Genomic DNA, 6,960 nt, shown 5'->3' with positions numbered 1-6,960 from the left:
AAGAGAGGTGGCGAGGGACTGAGCTAGGTCAGCGGTCAGTGGGACGGTAATAACGATATGAACAATAATAACGGCTGATATTTCTTGTGACTGCTCACTAGTCAGTGTACAAGGACTTTACACGTGCTATTCAATTCTCGCAAGTCCTATAGGGTAGGTACTACTAGTGTTCCTACCTCACAGATGATGAGACTGACAAGCAACGTGCAGGAGAGCCAGCACTGGAACCCGGTCTTGTTTGTCTTCAAACTCATGCCTTCAACTAGAACTATGGACTCATATCGCCTCTTAAAGGATGTAGAAGAAGAAACAGATTAAAACAATCTGTAAGAGGTAATTTCCAAAGGACTTGATGACTGACTGGGTGTCGGGGGTAAGAGATTACTCTAGCTTGGGCACCTGGGTGATGCCACGAACCTGGACAGTGAATCCCGGAAGAGGAATTTCCTTAAGGAGGAAGATGCTTGGGCCGTGATAAGTTTGATGTAGGGACCAAGGGAACATGCTGTCGGTAACTGGGTAAATGGGTCTGAAGCTTGGGGTAGAAATGAGATGGAGATACAGTTTGGGATTTAGTGGAAACCAGGAAACAGTGAGTTCACCCAGGGAGAGGGTGTAGCGTGAGAACAGAAGAACTACAGACGGGGAAGAGAGTCTGCAAACGAGACAGAGCAGGAATGTTAGAGAGCAGGGAAGCGTCACTGGAGCCAAGGGAGCAGAGCTTCAAGGAGAGAGTGCTCGGTAGTCCAAGCGGTAGAGCGGTCCAGGAGGAGAGGGGCTGAACAACACCCGTCAGACCGGAAAAGGGGATGGTTACTGATGGTCCTAATGAGAGGAGTTTCAGAAGCCCATTTCAGTGTGTGGTAGAATAAACAAGCAGTAAAAGAGTGGGAAGAGCAAATGGGGACTCTTCCTTTGAAAGGTTTAGATGAGAACTGGGGAAAATAATTGCATGGTATTTATAGGGGATGTGGTAGCCAGAAGATATGTATCAAATGCTTCACACGTAGGTTTGGCATTTACCACCATAAACTTTTAGGAAGGCTTGCCTAAGCCATCCTTTCCATCATGGCTTCTGGGACGGACGAGGCAAGTGACCCTGGTTCTCCAGCCAAAGAAATGTAGAAGAGGCATTTCAGCCAAAGATAAAGGTTAGGGATGACTTTTGCTCCTAAATCTTCCATTCCTTGGGACCCTTCACTCAGTTCCCACACTCGCTGTAACAAGAACCAATCCAGAGTGGCCCTGCTGTGAGAGGCTCAGTCAACGGCTCAATCCATCACCCCGTCTTTGCCTGATAACTATTGGAGAAACAACTGTATTCTGTGCTGGGTTTAACCCACGAATACATGGCCAGTCACCCTTTGACTGGCATCTTTCTAGTGCTTCAGAAACCATAAAACTGAAACTACGGGGCCGGCCCGGTGGCACAGTGGTTTAGTTCACATGTTCCGCTTCAGCTGCCCAGGCTTCATCAGTTCGGATCCCACGTACAGACCTACACACCGCTTATCAAGCTCAGGGCCAGTCTTCCTCAGCAAAAAAAAAAGAGGAGGATTGGCAGCAGATGTTAGCTCAGGGCTAATCTTCCTCAAGAAAAAAAAATTTAAAAAACCCCTGAAACAACAACAATAAACCTCTGGGAGTCACTGAATCAGACCCATATGTCACCTGGCCGAGAGTACACCCACTTGTGAGCGTCTGTCTTGGCTGCTCCTCAGAGTACGTGCTCCATCACCACTAAGTGTCCAGCAACTGTCCTGGGGCACGTGGTGAGTCTGCCCAGCACAGCCTAAGCTGGCCTCCATCTCTGCTTGAGTATTCCTATGAAACAAGAATATTGTTTCATCTACCATTTAATTAAAATTAATAAGTCTTTGCCTATTTAAGTGGTAGGTGATTGGGGATTTCTCCTTTGTTTTCCACAAACCCCAAGCAAGGAAAAATCAACCCACCTGGTTTATCTGGATGAGCAGGGGTACAGGTGAGGGAAGCAGCTCAAGTGCTGGGCTCCTCTAAGGACCCACAGACAGGTGCAGAGTCAACAGGAGATTTCGTTTGTTTGTTTTTGTTTTTTAAGTTGAAAAGACTTTGCTGTCAGCACCTAGCATAGCGTCAGACACATAGCAAGGGTCCCATAGATGGTAGCTACTTTCATGATCTAGACCCAGGCCAAGCTCCCCCCGCCCTCCGGCCCCACTCTTCTCCCTGGTCCTCTCCTCTAGGCACCTGCTCCACTAGTCCTCTATAGTTTTCACTTCTTCCACCCCTGCTCATTTCAGCCCACATCCCACCTTGATTATAGTACAGCCATTTGTGGTTCATTCACCCGTTCTACAGACAAAGACACTGGGACTTAGAGAAGCCCGAAGCAACTCGCTCAGGATCATACGATTAGTAAGTTGTTTTCTAGTGTTACAACATGCACATCCTCCCTCTGGGGCTTGTTCTCTTCATTGCACTCTTTGGCTCTACCGGTTATAAAGCAAAGGGATCACATCTCTCGGCTTGGTCGTCTCCATATAGCAAGAAGCAAGGTCATCTGCCCAGAATGAGAGGAGCAGGAATGAAGGGGAGGCATGGAGGCAGTGGTAAACGTTGGGACTCAGTGAGGAGCTTGGGGGAGATGCTAAGCAGGAACAAACAAAGTGTCCATCAAAGGCCTAGAAGAGACGGGACACCTGTCATTCCCTGTGTGATAGTCTGTAAGACTGTGACTTCTCTCTAGTAGCACAGAGTCCTTCAGGCTCTGACCAGAGAAGCAGATGGCAGCAATCGTCCAGCACGGAGGGGAGAGAACTGAGGGTCAGTTCTCTGTGCTCTGTTGTCTAGGATGAGTGGAGAAGGCTGAAAAGTCAGGAGGGGCTGGTGGAATGGGAAGGAACGGTGTTCCCGGTGCCGCAGATGGCTATGAGGTTGAAGAGCAGTGTCATCTGAGGGCAGTGGTAAACCCAGGACAGACTGGAGGCTGGGCTCAGAGGGTGGGTGTATCAGTTAGGGGCTAAAATGTAAATTCAAATGGCATGAAACAATAAGGGCATTTATTATGACATAGCTGCAAGTCCCAGCTAAGGAAGGTTTCAGGCTGGCAGAGAAGAAGTTCAATAATGTCTTTAAGGACCATTTCTTGTTTTTTTCAGCTCTTAATTACCACTTTTATTTATTCTTAAAACAGATGTATGAATATTCTTTCTAATTGAGGTAACTGGTTTATAACATTATATAAATTTCAGGTGTACATCATTATATTTCAACTTCTAGTTGATTACATCATGGTCACCACCCAAAGACTAATTACCGTCCATCACCACACACGCGTGCCTAATCACCCCTTTCGCCCACCTCCCTCGCCCCTTCCCCTCCAGTAACCACCAAACAAATCTCTGTCTCTATGTGATTGTTCTTGTTTTTATCTTCTACTTATGAGTGAGATCATACGGTATTTGACTTTCTCCTTCTGACTTATTTCGCTTAGCATAACACCCTCAAGGTCCATCCAAGTTGTCACAAATGGCAGGATTTCATCTTTTTTTAGGGCTGACTAGTATTCCATTGTGTATATATACCACATCTTCTTTATCCATTTGTAAGGACCACTTCTTTACACTTCCATTCTTGGTACTGATTTCATCCTCGTGCTGGTGGCAAGGTGGCTGCATCAGTTCCAGGAGCTAAACAATGGAAGGGATGGGTTTTGATGACTTGCTGTTTGGAGCAAGGAACTTTCTCCTGGCAGCCTCGCAGCAGGCTCCCTCATGCTCACTGGCCAGCCTTGAGTCACAGGCTGGCCTCTGAGCCAGCCCTCAGACCTTGAGACCTCAGTTTAGCCCTGAAGCAAGTGGGGTGGTCCTTCCCTGAGGTACTTACTGATGGGAGAGAGTGGCACCCAAAGTCATCATTCTGCTAGGGAGGCTGAGAGTCCCCTGTAGTGAGACACTGGAGCTTGAGATGTTTGAGCTTCAAAACATAAGCAAGATCCAGGCAGTAGGCTTGGCAGGGTGTGGGTAGCTGAAGTTGAGTGGGGATAAAGGTAACTGAAGTAAGGAAGGTCCAGGAATCAGATGCTTCGGTTTTTACGTGGATTGTCCAGATGGATGTTGAAATCGCCGTGAATTAAGGCAAGAGATGGCAAGGGTGGGACAGTAGGGGCTGGGAGGAGGGACCCTGTGAGCCAAGCTGCCAGGTCCTCAGTAAACAGCGGGGATGATGGAGAAGTTGGTAGGGGACAGGACAAAATGGAAGGAGGGTGGGCAGCCCTTCTTTTCCTTCTCCCATAAAGCCAATTGATCATAAAGGACTTGCTTTTTTGCAAGTCTTATGTCCACTCCACTGGTCCAGGTGCTCACTTCTCCCCTGTGCTAGGGCAGAGCTGGTCTCTCTGCCTCAACTTCACTCCTCAACTTCCACTGTTTTCAACCTTAGCCGCACATTAGAATCACCTGGGGAGCTTTAAAAGCTCTTGACACCCAGGCCACACGGTAGTCCAATTAAATAAAAATCCCTGGGTGGGTTCAGTAGTTTCCAAAGCTCCTCAGATTATTCCAATATGCAGTCAAGGTTGGGACCACCGCTCTACCTGCCCACACCAACACCCGCTTTCTTCACAAGAGGCAGCTGGAGCAGGTCCCTCCGATTTGCACACACACTGTGATGATACAGACCAAGAGGAGCTACCATGCAAGTAGGCAGCACGCATCCAGGGCGACTCCTAACCCAGACTTGGGGAAGGCCAGGCCGCTCCTAACTGAAGCATCTTCATCTCCATTCCACTTCAGCCCCGTGGCCAGCCAAGTCTACGTCCTGGATCTTGCTTGTAGTTTGGACTGTTTTGCCTCAGAAATCTCAAACACCAAAGTCTGTCAAAAACTTCATTGTCTTAAGATTGAGATAAAATCTAAATTTCTCAGGATGAAATACATAGAAGGCCTTTCATGGTATGGCTCCTGCCTGCCTTTCTAGCTGCCACTTCCTCCTGGGACCACGCAGTCCAGCCTCACACGTAACTTACAGCCCCCTAAGAGCACTGTACCCGCTCATGCTTCTGGGCTTTTGCATATTCTGCTCTCTTTATCTGGAAGATGCTTCCAGGACAATAACGGAGGAGCACATTCCGGTTGGAAGAAATCATGCGAGCAACTGTCTGGTGATGACAAAGTGGCATGTACAGGAAGCAACTTGCCCAGTCAGGCTGGTGGTTGGTGAATCTAGCACAGTGGGTCTCTGTTAGCAGCAGTCCCTGGGAGAGCTTGTTAAACCATAATGCGTGCCCTCCAACCCCAGACATGCTGCGGGTGCGGCTGAGGTGGCCAAAGGTCTCCATTTCTAACAAGCTCCCAGGCGATGCAGCTGCTGCTGCTCCTAGACCAGAGGTGGTGTAACAGAGGGAGGAACCGCTGGAAGTGAGGCTGCCAGAGGGTGGATTTTTGACCGAAAATGGAGACATCAGTGTAGGACTTCAAGCAGGGATGTAGCTTTCATTCATTTACTCAATAACTATTGCGATATTGTGTACCTACTATGATTCTGACTCTGAAATACCAAGAATAATGATAACACAGGTCCTGAAAAAGGTTTTTAGCCTGGGCCCAGCCCGGTGCTATAGTCACTAAGTTCGCACATTCCGCTTGGGCAGCCCAGGTTCACAGGCCGGGATCCCCCCTCCCCGACCCTGGTGTGGACCTAGCACCGCTTGCCAAGCACCGCTGTGGCAGAATCCCACATAAAATAGAGGAAGATTGGCACAGACGTTAGCTCTGCGACGGTTTTCCTTAAGCCAAAAGAGGAAGATTGACAACGGATGTTAGCTCAGCAACAATCTTCCTCACACACACACATACACAAAAGGTTTTTAGCCTGATGGGAGAGGCAGAGAAAAGAGCAGGTGATCACAGCACGTGGTGGTGAGTTTCGGACAGAGGTGTGCGTAGGTTGTGATGCAATCACAAATGGGGAGCTGCTTGGAGTGATGACACCTGAGCTAGGTCGACTGAGAGCCAACAGCTGTGCGTAAAGTGGATGTGAAGGCCAGGCAGGTGCAGGTAGTGGTAAGACTGCTATAAGCCTCCAGGGACAGAAGATGGTCCTCATTTCACTCTGGTTCTCCGGCCCCCAGCTCCACCACTGAATAGCTGTCTCTGTACCAAGGCGCTAGAAGTTAGGGTCTTAGTTTTCCCACGTGGTGAGAAGATCAACCTCAGCAGCTGGTACCTGTCAGACCTGGAGCGCGTTACACGAACTGTCTCACCTACATAGTCTTCTAACTCTCACCATTTGGCCCAATTTCTTCAGTCTCATGCGCAATACGTGTTTGTTGAAAATGCTGATTGTGAATGATGAGGCTTTTTAAAAACCAAAGCAATAGTATCTCGCTCAGTGCCCAGTGCATGGGAAGTGTGCACTGCTGGCCGGTTCTAACTGCGAGCTGCTGTAGCTCGGTTGTGACGGGGAAGCTTGCAAACCTGGGTTCTCATCTCAGCTCTGTCCCTCAGAGTAGGACCCGGGGAGAGAGCTTTGACACCTCCTTGCATTCCAGTTTGCTCATTTATAAAACAGGGATAATAGTGCCAACTCTGGAAGCCTACTGTGAAGTCCCCACCACAGGTAGAAAGGGTCCATGGCAGTACAGGTGGAGCCAGGATCCTAACCCAGGTCTCCTGGCTGGTTCTGTGGCTCTTTCCACTTCACTGACTCATGGCACAAATAGGCTCCTGCCGCCCCCTCAGTGCCAGGTGCAGCACTGAGTGCTGGTATTCTGTGGGGAGCTGGGTGAGGTCCCTGCCTTGGCCCCATCTTATTCTGCAGAAGGTCACCCTCCCTCACAATGAGCATCTGGCTTCTTTGCACTTGAACTTCGTTTTTGAGTGCAAGGTAAACAAATCTAAAAAGAAAAAAAAATGATTTTTCCCTGGTGCAAAAGGGAAAGAGACTCTCCTTTTCCTTAGGCCATTTACTCTAGAAAAC

This window comes from Equus przewalskii, chromosome 7 (genome assembly GCF_037783145.1).
Source record: "Equus przewalskii isolate Varuska chromosome 7, EquPr2, whole genome shotgun sequence".
Taxonomy (NCBI): domain Eukaryota; kingdom Metazoa; phylum Chordata; class Mammalia; order Perissodactyla; family Equidae; genus Equus; species Equus przewalskii.
This window is presented reverse-complemented; position numbering follows the sequence as displayed.